Below are 15,282 nucleotides of genomic sequence, written 5' to 3' on the forward strand. Positions count from 1 at the left end.
GCGAGAAATCTCTGCTTCTACCCTCCAAATCCTTCTGCTTTAGACTCCGTTGCATCTGCTCTTACGAGTGTACAGTGGTGTGGTGTATGTATGTGCGTGTGTGTAGGTATGTGTGTCTGTCTGGCTGTCTATGTGCGTGTGTTTGTATGTGTCACTGTAATGTTTCTGTTTTCTTGTGTTTCGTTTCTATCTATAGATATTAAATAACCCGACATGACATTCTCTTAATATTGTGTGTGCTGAGGAAAAATTGATTTTTGAATGTTGCATTATGGTTTGTAAAATGAATGACGATATAGTGACGGCAAACAATAATTGATTATTCTCATAATCATTACTACCACTGACGATACTGCAAATAGAAGTAGTAGTAGTAGAAGTAGTAGTAGTAGTAGTAGTAGTAGTAGTAGTATTAGTAGTAGTAGTAGTAGGAGTATATAGTCGTATAAAGGAATGGTATAGTAATATCGTCATCGTAATCATAATTTTAGATATTATCCATCTTCGCAAGGTCAAAAGCATTTTGGAGCATCAATAAATATCTAATTCAAATATATTGCGGTGTCAGTGGATAGAATATGTTACTTGTTATTGTTGTTTCATTTCTTTTTCATTGGCTCATTCTTCTAGTTCTAACTGTTTCGTCAACTTCATAATATTTTTGGGGGTAGAGTCGCTAAATTTGTCGTAATTGCTACAGGTAACGCTGCTTTGAAAACCAGTTCCCCTTCTCTGAGCACAAACAAACATAGAGAGTTCAGTGACTCTCTACTGCGCCCCACCCCCCCCCCCTCCCCCCTCTCACTCATCCCCTCGGTCCCCCTCCACCCCCCCCCCCCTTTCTCTCTTACTGCCATCATGTTATCAAACATTCCCTTTCACTTGAGCAATAGTTTGTGGAGGCATGCATTCACGAACTCTATTTGACAAGGATGACGTATTATACACTCGTGAGACAAATCATTCGTCTTCTCTTATGCTGTTGTTTTCTTTTTATCTCCCGATTCGCCTAACTTGCTCTTCCAACCCCCTTTCACCATATCACAGTCTGTCCTGCACAGGACTGCTCTCCGCGATCTCGAAGGTATCGGGTTCGCGCGTCCGAACTTGGGTGTTGTTTTAGCGAGAACATGTCGCGTTCCAAATAATATTGGAGCTATTCAGACAACAATAGCCTGCGGTGAAGTCCAAAAAGGGATATCAACATTTTTTTCACTCTCTCCGTCTTTCTAGACATCGTAAGTGGCCCGACTGATTGATTCATGGTATTGATTAATGAATCTGAAGAGAGCTGTCAAACGGCATGACTGGAACGTTTGATATCAATCCGAATTTCATTACTGTGTCATGGCAAGCATGCTTCGGGGCTTCATTAGGCGGGGAAAGGGTGCAGAGTTTATAGCGATGGCGGTTATTGATAGCTGGTGCTGGGTAACCTGGAATCAACAACAAAATTTATAGTTATGATTATATTTATATACAAGGAGGTAGAGAAAGAGAGAGAGAGAAAGATGGAGGGAGGGAGAGGGTGAGATAGTTATCTAGGTAAAAGGAGAGATAGGGAATATGAAGATCGACAGCTTCACAGCTATAATATCTATGTAAGGTATTCGAAGTTCATAGGTCTATAGCCTGTCTAGACAACATATTATAATTATACCACATATAAACATTTATTACAGCCTATCTAGATAGATAAATTCTTGTGCATAGATAGTCTTTGAGTGTTTTGCAAATCAGTGTTGTTCGCTCCCTATGATACCAGGTCCTCCCATCTTCCCTATTTATCTATCTGTCTGTTAGTCTGTGTATTTATTTATTTTATTTATTCATTCATTTATTTATCTATCTATCTATTTATCTATTTATTTATTTATTTATTTATTTGTTCATTCATTTATTTACTTATTTACTCATATTCATCTATCTATTCATCTATATACTTATCTATCTATCCATCCATCTTTCTATGTAGGCTCTATCTATCTATTATTATCTCGAATTTGTTCTGGAAGAAAAGTCCGAAATATACCATTTGTATACTTTTTTTTGGGGGGGTGGTGCTGTTTTGACAAAATCCTTCCAATAGTACAGCAGTGACGTTATAGTCCCAGGGCATCGCAAAAAAAAAATACTCGTAGTGACATCGTGCCTGTGGTCCATCACCTCGTGAACCGTCCAGCCTGTGTGGTCTTAGGGTAAATGACCTACACTGTCTCCATTTAGTCACGTTATTCAATCACTGAGATACCGTATTAGATATGTACGGGAATGTTGGTGACGTATATAGTGCGTATCCGAGTGCTGAAGCTATCGCTGCCCGATCGTCAATGGTATTGTTTACCACTGGGAGCAGTGATTTAGAAAATCTTCAAGTTATCACATTTGATGCATATGTGCAGGTCAATTGTACCACAAAGTATCCTACCATATAAAAAAAAAAATCGCAATAAAGCCTAAAATATAAGGAAACGTTACTAATTATTTTCCCAATAAACCATAAATGTATACGTTTTATTCTAGAATAATTCTTTTTTTATAACTATTGATCACTTCTGTATATTTAACATTACTTATTGAGTTAATTCATGATATCAAGGAAATAATTAATTATGACTTTTTTTGTAAATGATAAATCTAAGTACTATTATTTTACATAATGGTACGATGTGTTTATAATGATGATAGAAATAACAAAGCAATGACAATCAATCATTTCCTATTATAGTTTCCTGTTATTATTATCACGGCTGTGATCATCAGAATCAAAATGCTTTTGTAAGCTAACTTACTGTACTAATATGTGTTTCTATCAGTGCCGTACAGGCCACACGGCACTTGATAGGGTGCTAATCAGTGCCGTATATTAAGAGAGTCTGGCCAACTCGGTTTTTGGCTTACGTGTTTTGAAGCCTGTGATTGGTCAAAAGCTGGTCCCGTGATCTACAGGCGCCATGTCGTTACTGAAGTGCGCTCATACGCAATGCCCATTGTTAACTGCCCCTTATTTGGCTTGGTTATTTTGTTACGTCTGAGCGTACACGCTAAACCTGTGACGCGTAATACGCGCGGTAACGACATGGCGTCCAAATTAGCAGTTGGCCAGACTCTCTTAATACGGCACTGGTGCTAATCAGTGCCGTATATTAAGAGAGTCTGGCCAACTCATGAATTGGACGCCATGTCGTTACCCAGCGGACAGTGCGCTTAAGGTTTTAGCGCGTGCGCTTGGGGAACTAGCGTGTACGCGCAGGCGTCCCAAAGGCGCAAGGGACATACTGTCTGCAATGCTTAACTTTATTTTTTCTTAGAGAGGGAGAGAGAGAAAGGGGGGGGGTAGGTTGGGGGAGGGACATTCTTTCATTCCAACCATGTTGAACAAAGCCAACTGTCATGGCAATCATTCTTACACATTCATATAGACACAAACACAAAGGTACATAAACTTGATGAATAATAGGCATAATTCCTTTATAGGAATATCATGATAAATTGCTGTAAAAAAAAAGGAAGTTACAATGGCGGGGTCATTATCTGTCACCAGACTGTATGCTATAAATATATTGTATTTAGCAAGTTGTCCAGGTAACAAGATTGTTGTATAACAAAATGATATATAAATTTACAATTCTAGCTGTGCACAGACGATAGACGAATTCCACAATTGTTAATGATTCGCACGTACATAACCATCAATTACCATCCTATTAACTCCCATATGTATGAAACTGGCATGAAGGCCTACTAGTACACATTAGTATGTAATTCAAAAGGAATACACTTATGTACAATGTACAACATGGCAACGTCATCGATAAGTGCGTATTAAGGTATGTAAAATGATCTCAAATTGTTTAAAAATAATTTAAAGAGAAAGATCTGAAATTGAACTAAGCACAAGACAGTACCTGGATTACGTTATGAGGGATATCCTCGGTGGCATCCGCACCAAATTAGAACTACACTGCCATGATCATTGAATAGATATGTAGTAAGTAAAAAAACAAATGAAAATGTCCTATACAAGATAACGGCGACTGGTAGACCTCCGCCATATTGTTCTCTTAACAGGTCTGGAGTACGTCTTTCCAATGTTACACGAAAGTTTCACATACCTGGTAGAAAAAAAAATGGCGTGTTTGTCACAAAATTTAATGCGTCGAGTGTTTACTTTCCTTAAACTAGGTGTGAATGGATGGAATTTTATTGTTAAAGACTCGCAGACTGAGCAAGTATTAAGGAATTTGAGCATTTTTACTTTGACTAATCTATCTTTATGACAATTCAAATACTTTGAGCGGTCATTTTAAAAATATAGGGAAAATCCTGTCATGTTAGTATTTCACTTGACCTTTGACCATCATAGCCAAAACCTTTCCGTACGTGTCAATTTGGAGTGATGGTGGCATGCCAATACTGTTTTTTTTTTATATATATACATTGGGTAATCCCCAAAGTATGGAGGAACTATGTAATAATATTTCAACAATAGATCACACCTGTAGATAGTAGAATTTCAACATTTTCCTAACTTTGATCCTTTGACCTGTAAAATGAATCTCACCTGGAACAGAAACGAGTTGCTACTCGATGACCAGATTTCTGGTCGCACTCTCATTTCCCACTTTTTCCTTCCTTTTGTGTTTGGATCTGCTTTCTCGTCGCACTCCGATTTCCCACTTTTTCCTTCCTTTTAGATCTGTCGGAAAGCGGTGTGCAATTACACTTGTGCCAGGTTCTTTCATGCAACGCCATGCTGCGCAGGAAGGCATGACGAATCTTCAGTTTATCCAGGGAGTCACCTCCCTAGTTTATCGCGGTAAGATAATAATATCAAAATATCTTTCGTGTATACCTTCTACTTCGATAAAGTAGACAACGGCAATGACAATTATTATGTCAATTAGTGTGTCCCAAACCTGTCGCAACCTGGGTGTAATGCTAGATTGTAATATGACTATGTCTCATCAAGTTTCTAGCATTTGTAGATCTGTAAGATACCAACTTCGTAATATCGGCTTCATTAGAAAATATTTGAACCGCTCTTCTACCGAAAAATTAGTCCATGCCTTGATATCCTCTAGGCTCGATTTTGGAAACTCTGTCTTATTTAACTTACCACAAACTCAGCTCTCCATGCTACAGAGGCTTCAAAATGCGGCAGCACGCATCATCACACTATTCAAGAAGCACACTCACATCACCCCTATTTTGAGATCACTTCATTGGTTACCAGTCAAAGATCGCATTATTTTTAAGATTTTACTTTTGACTTTTCATTGCATTCAGGGCGCTGCTCCTCAGTATAACATTGACTTACTCCATAATTACATCCCTGCTAGATCTTTACGCTCATCCAACTCCGGTTCTCTGATAATTCCAAGATTCACTACAATATGGGGCACACGTGCCTTTGGCCATGCTGCTCCCACCTTATGGAATAACTTACCTTCAGCCATTAAAAATTGTTCTTCATCAGACTCCTTTAAAAGCAGTCTAAAAACTCACTTGTTTAAAGCCTCAATTTGATTACTCATTACATGTACTTGATATTTGTATGTCTTTTACTTCGTCACTTTCTCTTCCTTCCGCGCCTAGAGCACTCTGCAGAGTGGATTTGGCGCTATATAAATCATATCAATTATTATTATTATTATTATTATTACCCACTGCACCGTGACCAATATTGGGGACGTCCTAAAGGCAAGCAACATTAGCGCGTAGCTGCGCGAAATGAACAATGGGCACTGCGTGTGAGCTATGCTCGCGCCCGCGTAATTGACTTTGGTAACGACATGGCGCCTGTAGATCATGGGACCAGCTTTTGACCAATCACAGGCTTCAAATCTCATATGCCGAAAACCGAGTTGGCCAGACTCTCGTTATATACGGCACTGGTGCTAATCCATAAATAGCGCCCTCAGCGTTTAACGTCTATACAAGCGTATTGCCCCACTCGGACGCTGCAAACGTCCATGATTACGCTCGATTTCTTTGAAGCAACCCGAAACGTGCCAATGAAAAGCCATGAATACGATACGTACAAATTCATTTGATTTAAACGTGCATCCAGTCATAGTTCTTTACAAGGGAATGTGATGAAAGAGGAGCTTAAATCGAGAAAACAACAAAGAGAGGTATAATTTTTGAGGGTGACTTTTCCCCCTCTCTGACAGTGGGATTGAGTGTGGAGCGTCTGGCAGATGGCTGGGGTATTAGATCTCATTACCAAGCTCACGGTAAGGCAGATTTTGAGATGATTTCGGTATGCAAAATGGATGAAAGCGAACTCTTCACTCGTAATTCCATTGGGGATATGCCACAACGCGGATTACACGTAGTCACGGAACTAACTGTCAAGGAACTTGTGCAGTTTAGACTCCTTGGCAATTTCATCGTGATCTTCACGTTACTCGAGACATTGGAATCACGACGAAAATACAAACCGCATTAGAAAATTGATGTCTACCAGTATTGTTTCTGCACTGATCTCCTTTGAGCAAAAAGGCTTCTTTAGAAAGATTATCTTAGTACATAGCTATCATTTTTGTTTCTCCTTTGCTGGTGCAAAGAGGGAATGATATTTCTCTCAAGGGAAATAACTGAGTCCTTACTCAGAATCAGAAACTTGTATTATTTCGGCGACTGTCATCCCAGAAAGATGTTACCGACCTCAAAGTTGTATAGGACTATAGTCAGATAGTGGTGAAATTCATGCAATCATGTTGTATGTAAACAAAATACACTTAATCAACAATGCAGTATATTCCACTTTCGTCGAAACATCCAAAGATTAATGTTTCGAAGAACATCATCAATTCTAATCCAGTGTAGTTTCCAAAGCGTCACAGATTTTGGATAACGCTCACATCCTTCTTCCGAGATGACCAAAGAGCCTTTCAAGAAGCTTACAGATGATATTGCTGAACCCGTACATTATCAAAATTTTAAAAAAAATGATAATAATAATTATGTTAAAGCGTTCATATCTATTCTGCTTTTCAACTCAAATCAAAGTAAATCACATGGTTGCGACAAATTTAAGTGAAACATAATCAAATGACAAAGTAACAAAACAAAAGTGCAGTCTATACTACATGCATAACAAAAATCTCCGTGAAACATCATTTTATGGTTGCATTTTAATACAGAAAAGGCAGTATACATTAAATGTTGATTCAACAAGGAAGCATGAGACCGTCAGCATACATGAGCATGGCTTGAATGGGCTGATGGACTGTAGAAAATGATATGGACCTGTAAATTTCTGCTAAAATTTATGTTACTCGTATTTTGCATATTTTGCTCTCTTTTTTTTTCAATTGTTATTCGTCATTGAAAACGTAGGTCACATTCTACGTACAAAAAGTACACTTGACAAGCGAGGTGCTGCTGCAGCTGGGGGTTTCAGTTTCCCATTTTGATGGTCATGTTGGTAGTATGACTATACACAATAATATTGGAGTACATCCGAACAACGTTAGATGATTACAGTGTGATTGCAACACATAATAGCTGACTATAAAGTGGGAAATGTGCCCCATTTCATTACATAGATTTCTTGAAGTACAAAAACAAAAGTAAAACATCTATTTACACAAAAAGTCAATTTTAGTATGCATCTCTTGAGAAAGTGTCCTACGCACACACACATTCATACTTACACATGTGCACTCGTTTATAATCCGTTAAAGTCGTATCGATTGAGATTGAGAAAGGCTTTTTTGTCTTTCTTTCTGAATCTGTAATCTTCATTTCACCCTCTTCCCCTCTCTCTCTCATTCTATATCGTTCATCTATCCCCTATCATACTTATTAACCTCTCACAAGGGCAACTTGTTTACTCCGGAGATTTTTCTTTGACCGGATTAACTGCGGTGATTTGCTCCTACTACAAAAGATTAAGTTCCTCCTAAGCCAGAAATCGATTGATCAAGACGATCCGGATTATCTGCCGTGATCATCTTTGGATTTTTTTTTTTTACTTTATCGAGATTTTCTCCGTTAAGAAGTCATTATCGAGTACCCTCTTGATTTCGAGCAAAGTCCAATTAGGGTAGTAAGAAAACATTCTTTTGTCAGGTGCATTATAGATCATGATCAGGGCCCTGTTTCATGAAGCTGTTCGTAAAGTTACGAACAACTTACGAGCGACTGGTGATCAGTTCCTGTGCTGAATTATGGAAATTCTGATAAGTATAGCACATCAGAATTGATCACCAGTCGCTCGTAAGTTGTTCGTAACTTTACGAACAGCTTTATGAAACAGGGCCCAGATCTGCTTTTTTTTTTTGCCATATCCTCTCTCATACCTTGAACATTGTATTTTGTAGTATCGCTGATGAGCCCTTTTGAACAGTATTGAAGGTAACCGCAAGAAGCATGGTGATAAGATGGCGGGGGGGGGGGGGGAGAACAAACCACAAATTGGATCTATTGAAAGACGTTGTATAATGTCATAATATTAGATGTAACCCGTTTGAATCGTCTTTTCGTTCTTTTCTTCCTCCCCTCCACTCCTCTTTCAACTTCTCTCCCATCTGTCTCTCTATCTTTAGTATCTATCTATCTATCTATCTATCTATCTATCTATCTATTTATCTATCATTTCTTCTCTCGTTGAAGAGATAGGGTTAGAGTGATACCAAAATAATGAAGTTTCAAAAGTAAGTTTATGCTGTGGTTATTCAGTAACAGCTACGTTTGTTTGTGTGTGTGTGTGTGTGTGTGTGTGTGTGTGTGTGTGTGTGTGTGTGTGTGTGTGTGTGTGTATGTGTGTGTGTTTGTGTGTGTGAGTGTGCGCGTGTGTGTGTGTTATTTTTACAAGTCAGCGAAGAGAACATCTCCTGAATTTTCAAGAACATGCCATGTAATCAACCCATTTGTTTTCGTATCCTTTTCCTCGCGAACAAATGGCCGAGGACGGGGTTCACATCCGAGTATGAATATCATCATTGACATCATGGTGTATATTCTATAATATTTTCTTGCTACGAATCATCTAGCTTTCATATTTTGGTTACTGTTACTATAGCATTATTTTATGACCGTACGTTGTTATACAGTAGTAAACACGATACTTCTCGGCTGTGTAATAATGCCATCTTATCGTAGTATCAGAAACCCAGACATAATACAAAGATTCTCTCTTTTTTTATCAGCCTATACTCATACCCTAAAGTCACCGTGTCTGTAATAATGCTTTTGTGTAAAGAAAAGAGGAAGTATATCAAAATTTCAGCGCAATGAATATCCACAGATGACATTAAGGGCGTAACATGGACTATTACACTTGCATTGTAAATGTTTAATTTCGCCAAGCTTACAGGTTAACCTTCGTATTAAGAAAACGAGTATACACGAATGCAAAACATTGAAATAAAACGATAAAAAAGGACATTCGTTTTAAACCACTTATCCTATATCCCTTTAGTCGTTCAGGTTTTTTTTTTTTTTTTTTTTGGGGGGGGGGGTCGTTTATGTCACCATGTGTGTGTTCATTTTCTTAAATTGTCGTCATTTCCCTTTCAACATATCTCAAACTTTGTTATTCACTCTTCTCACACGTGGTCAAGCAGCGGAGGTGAAAATGTTTACAAAATCTCAGAAAACCATGCATTTGCGAGATTGTTCAAACTCAGCGCTGACAAAGACCGCTGTTTGCACAGGTACAATGAAAGGTTGCTTCTCTCGTATACACACGGTCGCACTGACTGGCGGAAATTACCTTCCGAGCCCTTTCATCAAGCGGCGGCCGTGGGTCGGGGAGACAGAGACCAGCGAAAACAATGTGTGCGCACCTGCCGAGCAGGCGCGTACTCCGAACCCCCGTGCGATTACAGCGAAAACTTCCCGGCCACGCCAGCGTATAGCATCACGACCTGTGGGCAGACGAGAGGCCGGGAAGAAATGAACGTTAATTTCCAGGGTACAGTCAGACTCCTCTGTTTGGACTCGATCCGGTAATGGGATATTCGACAAATTTGTATGCCTCTCGAACAAACATCAAGTTCAAGCGCTGATGCGGCCGGAGAGCGGGGAGGCGCTCGTCTCGTCGAGTGGGCGTTAATACCAAAAGCAAACCCGCGCGTACTTGGGGGATCAATAATTAGGCTGCGGGTGCGCAAGCCAAGCGAGGGGTAGGCCGATGGTGAAATGAGCTCGTGAGGCTGGTAAAAGGGCGACTCTTTAGGTTGTCCGCTTTTCATGCCACTTGTTACTCGGGATTTTTGAAGCACCAAACAAGTTTGTCGATCGAATGTTTTGAAAGGAATCCCCCCATATTTTGGACCGCCTTCGTAGCGACTGTCTGACGATCTTCATTTTTCAATAATGGCGGGAAATCCGGACATCAGTGAAGAGAACCCTGCGAAGAAGATACAGCTTTGAGAAAGTTGATACTTATAAACACTCCTACCCGCGCGCTTTTTGAGGACCTTTCCTTTTTTTTTTCTTTGATTATCCACTTTTCTTTCAAACTACTTGGCAAATATATGCGATTCTTCCCTTTGCGAGCGAATATCTCTTGACGCACGGCTTCATTGTTAGAAAACTAGAATTATAGAGAAGACTGCAATTGCAATCGACCAAGATCCCATAGCAACCACTACCATAGCAACGTGAGTCCCAGATATGACGTCACCAGTGTTGTTGTCTTGCTCTAATCTCTCTACAAGTAGATCATGTGGAATAATACAGTTCCGCCTGCTATAGAATCGTGTATGATTACTTATAAAATTGGGTGCGTTAACGGTAACAAAACATTCGGCAGACGAGGGCCATAACATAATGACACTTTCTCTATGCCTGGAACCCGAGAGTACTAGAACCAGGTCGAGATTTTTTTTTTTTTTTTTATATAAATAAGATGAATCGTCAAAGACACTTCAATGTATCATAAAGATCTTTAATGACTTTGGAAACTACCAAAATAGAGACTTGAAAGATTGTTCAACGATCTAGCACAATGCATAATAGGTTTGCTGGGATTTGTACTTGGGCGTTTTGCTGTTTTGTTGTTCAGCATCAATCGAATGCTATCCTTGGCAAAGAATAAAAGAGCGCATGAATGTTTGGATATAAATATCTCCCGAGTCTTCTTTGAGTTTATATATGCAGTCGGTTCCAGCTTATACATCCCGTCTCTGTGGCTGAAACGCAAACATCACTTCAAGGATATCTCTCTGTGCATGAATCACACATCCTAACTCTAAAGTGTATGATTATAGAAGAAGAAAATAAGGAGAATCCACTCTTCGAATGGAGGTGCCGTACACGTGTTTATATCATGATGGAATCAGTATGATAAAAGTCTATACACTTGGCGAATTTCAAAAAGCTCGTTTGCATCATTATCACGGAGATAGCTATATAGGAGATAGAGAATACAAGGTTGTCAGTAGAGTGGACTCGTAGCCTCAGGCGATGGTTAGCATTAGTCGGAAATGTAATTAATCAAATCAACCACTAAATGCCACTTCTCTCACACCAAACTTGTTCATGTCGTAACATAATTTGGACAAATCGTTATCGAAGTTTTTGGCAAAGTGCAGCTCCCGGAGATCTGTAGCAGGCCAAACGATAATGACATCACTGAGCTATACAAGAGACCAATAGGGCTGAATATCTTTATACTTATAGTCTGCATTTATAAGGAATACCGTTATTTTTTTTATAGCTACGTGAAAGAAGTCTAGGTCAACGGAGCCCATATACACAAATTATGACGACGTATTATTACGTCTATTGTGAATTTTTCTAATGAAATTGTGTTTCGATTTTTTTTTTAACTGCGGGAAGAATTTTTGTGTGTTTAATTCGTGTCCCTTGCGTACCAATGTATTGTTCAACTTGGAACCTCTTATCAGGTAGTGTTAGAGCATTGTGGTACACTTCTGACTTTCAGATGGAGAGTCCCGAGTACATTTCGTATGCCTTCACTTCTTTGGACATGTCGGACAGTGTTAAGCAAGCAATAACTATTTCAAAATGCTGAGGTAATAAAAGTTGCGGTGCCTTTCGGAAGAACTTTTATACTAACACTGACAGGGCTACCCAAGATGCATAAAACCGTAGTAGTGGAGGTAGCAGCTGCAGGAGTAGTAGCAGCAGCAGTAGTAGTAGTAGTAGTAGTAGTAGTAGTAGTAGTAGTAGTAGTAGTAGTAGTATAAGTAGTAGTAATAGTAGTATAAGTTAGTAGTAGCAGTGGTAGTAGTAGTAGTAGTAGTAGTAGTAGTAGTAGTAGTAGTAGTAGTAGTAGTAGAATCAATGGTTTGAGGAATTGCTACTCTTTTCCTGCTTGTGTTATCATTGCCGTTAGTACGTGTAATGTCACTGTCATCATTATTGCCACCATAAAAAAGGACAATATTTTTTTCCCAGCACAGTGTCGTACCAATTTGGCACAAAAATGAATAGAAGACTATGCCACGGCGAAGAGGGCGCCAGACTGCTAACAAAGATTCGCAACATTGGCCATATCAATATGAATGGCCGTGCAACCAATGCTCGTGATATTTCATTTCCCAGCCTGTATGTCCTTGATGTTTTCCGGTCGTTTCCTTGACAGTGTTGTTAGCGGTGGTTCTTGCCAGTGCAAAAGAATACAATAATCACATTTGTGTGGTTGCACTCTTACAAACTAAGAGTTGTTTCACAGCGCCCTAAAATCACATTATTGCCTATAGCGCAGAGTCTGTGCTATCATGTATACATACTATGTCTACTTGATTTCTCCTAAAATTGTAATCACAATGCCAAAAGCAATTTCAAATCTAAAGCTAGAAACAACTCATCAAGATTGATACATCAGTGCAAAAATACGATGCCTCTACCAGGTTGACCAGCATCCACACCACCATGACCACCGACAATGCGGGGCTACGTCGCACAGTTCAGTCGACGTGGGCAACTGCACGCATGAACACCGAGTACTGACTGAGTGCCCCACATCAACGTCTGTCAAAGTAAGTATCTTTCCATGGATTTCGACGGAAAAAAAATCATAAGAATCAGAGCAACAAGCCTAGTCACGCAAACATGGCAAAGTTAGCACGATGATGGTGCATTAAACTGCATTGTGAATTAACTACATTATTAGCAAAATCAAGACAGATACATAAATGAAAAGATACCTTTATCCACCAGGGAAAATGTCCTATATTACGTGGCCTCACCCATTATGTGATAGATGATAAGAGAAGCAATCTACTTCTTTGTAAAAAAAAAAGGGGGGGGGGGAGGAATCGGATTGTATGCCATTGTTTTTCTTGTTGCGTTGTTCTTTCACATAATTAGTACCCTGTTCATTTCTCTTTCTTTGTTTTTACAGATATACACGTCCTTGTTGAAACTTTCACGGGGCAAAATGAATGTTTTGCCGCGGCGTGTGTGCGAAACTGCACGACCTGTGTGGGTGTGCAAAACATGAGGTCATGTTAAGGCTATAACCAGGTTGTATGTGGTGCTTGTTTACTTATAACTCAGTTCAGCCTGTTGTGATACACGTCACTCGATACCATGCCATCAGAGTATTTAACACATCAAGGACTAGGACTGGTAATATGGATTCCTGTGGTTTGATGATGCTAGTTTCTACCATATCCTGTTACTGTTTATGTTCTTAATGTTTCACACCACAAAGTATGATAATTATACTCTCTCAGTTTTGCCTCTCCTTGTTCATATTTGATCGTTTGTTTCTGTCAAATACTCTTCCTTTAGTAAAATAATTTGTAAAATGATGTAAATTTGACTCTAAATTTGGCAAAATATTTAAGAAAATCAAAGACCTTTCTAACTGGCAAAGGTTTTTCCATTTCTTTCTGATTTCTGATTTAGGGCAAATTTAATGAATATAGCCAGATCCTATAATCTTTCTCTGGTGTATGTGCAATGATATTTAGAGTTATAAATAAGTAACAAACTAACAAAGGAGTGTATAATTAATTCTACAGCAACATTCCCCAGAAAGTAATGGGTTAAGTGGCAGTCACATGACACTCTTCCCAATCGTCGTGAGCCGTTCTCTTTCTAACTCTTCCTTCTCTCTTATAACTTTATCTCTGTTATACCTCATCATTCCCAACATTTGTTTCTTCTCTTTATTATCAACGTTCTTCCTGTCTCAAAGTTGGGATGGGCATGGGGTCCCGTTAGGGTCATGGCAATGTTATTAGTCACATGGATGGGCATACGGGGTCCCGTTACGGTCACATTAATGTTCTAAGTCACATGACCTATGAAGTCAAATTTGAATCTCAAGTTTTGTCTTTTCACCTTACATGTAATATGCATGTACACGAGGGATTATAGAGGATAACATTACCATCCGATCACGAAGACTCGTGAAATTGCCTTTAAAGGGGGGGGGGGGGGGACTACCCCTAAAAAAAGTTAAATATAAGCAAACAAACAAGTGAAGCCAGGAAACAAATTACAACAAAGGTATAGAGAAGGGCATATTTACCTAATGCTAACAAAAAAAAAAATGACTCTAGCTATCACCCGAGCATCGCAAGTGCAACTTCAAAGTATTTATGCAGACTATAAAGAGGAACTGAGTAAACACGGGGAGGGTGTGCAGTGCGTGTTGTTAAAAAAAGAAATACAATGTATGTGTGAAAATGATCGCCCTAGCGATAATGCCTGCAACGTTTGGTGAAAATCAACCATGCGTTTCAACAGGAATATGATGATATGAAATTTGGACCCTAAGTAACCCTCCCACACGATCCTCAAGTGAAGGGGGGGGGGGGGGGGGAGTACCCCGCCCCCAAATTTGCCGTGAACAAACTTGAAGCTTATGCAGCCACCAATCTACTTACTCATAGCATTAACGTACATGTAGTTCAATGCTTTCCTCCTCTGTAAGAATAGAAGACTTTTATACCCTTAATATAATATCCCCATAGGGCTTCCTGGGGGTGGGGGGGGGGGGGAGGTGGGCATGATGCCCACTCTAGCAATGTTAGATCCTAGCACCCTGCATGTTCTACTTGCCAAGTTTGGGGAGAAGGGACACGGACTGCACATGGTACATCTGTAAGTCAAGGAAAGTTCCCTTCTATACACATACCCTGTGGTTATAAAATATTTCAATAATAGAACGGCACTGTTTGCTAACTATGGCTCTTTCTCCAGTCACAAAATATATTTCTGCAGTACCACTTTATATGTCAACAGGTGGAATGAAAATTTGGCACGGGATTTCTCTTCAAACATAAAGAAAAAGGAATGTCATTTTATTGTTGCGCAGGTCCAAAGTATGATCAACGAAACACT

This window comes from Diadema antillarum, unplaced genomic scaffold (assembly GCF_040938485.1).
Source record: "Diadema antillarum isolate AM-2024a unplaced genomic scaffold, OU_Dant_1.0 scf00000062, whole genome shotgun sequence".
Lineage (NCBI taxonomy): Eukaryota > Metazoa > Echinodermata > Echinoidea > Diadematoida > Diadematidae > Diadema > Diadema antillarum.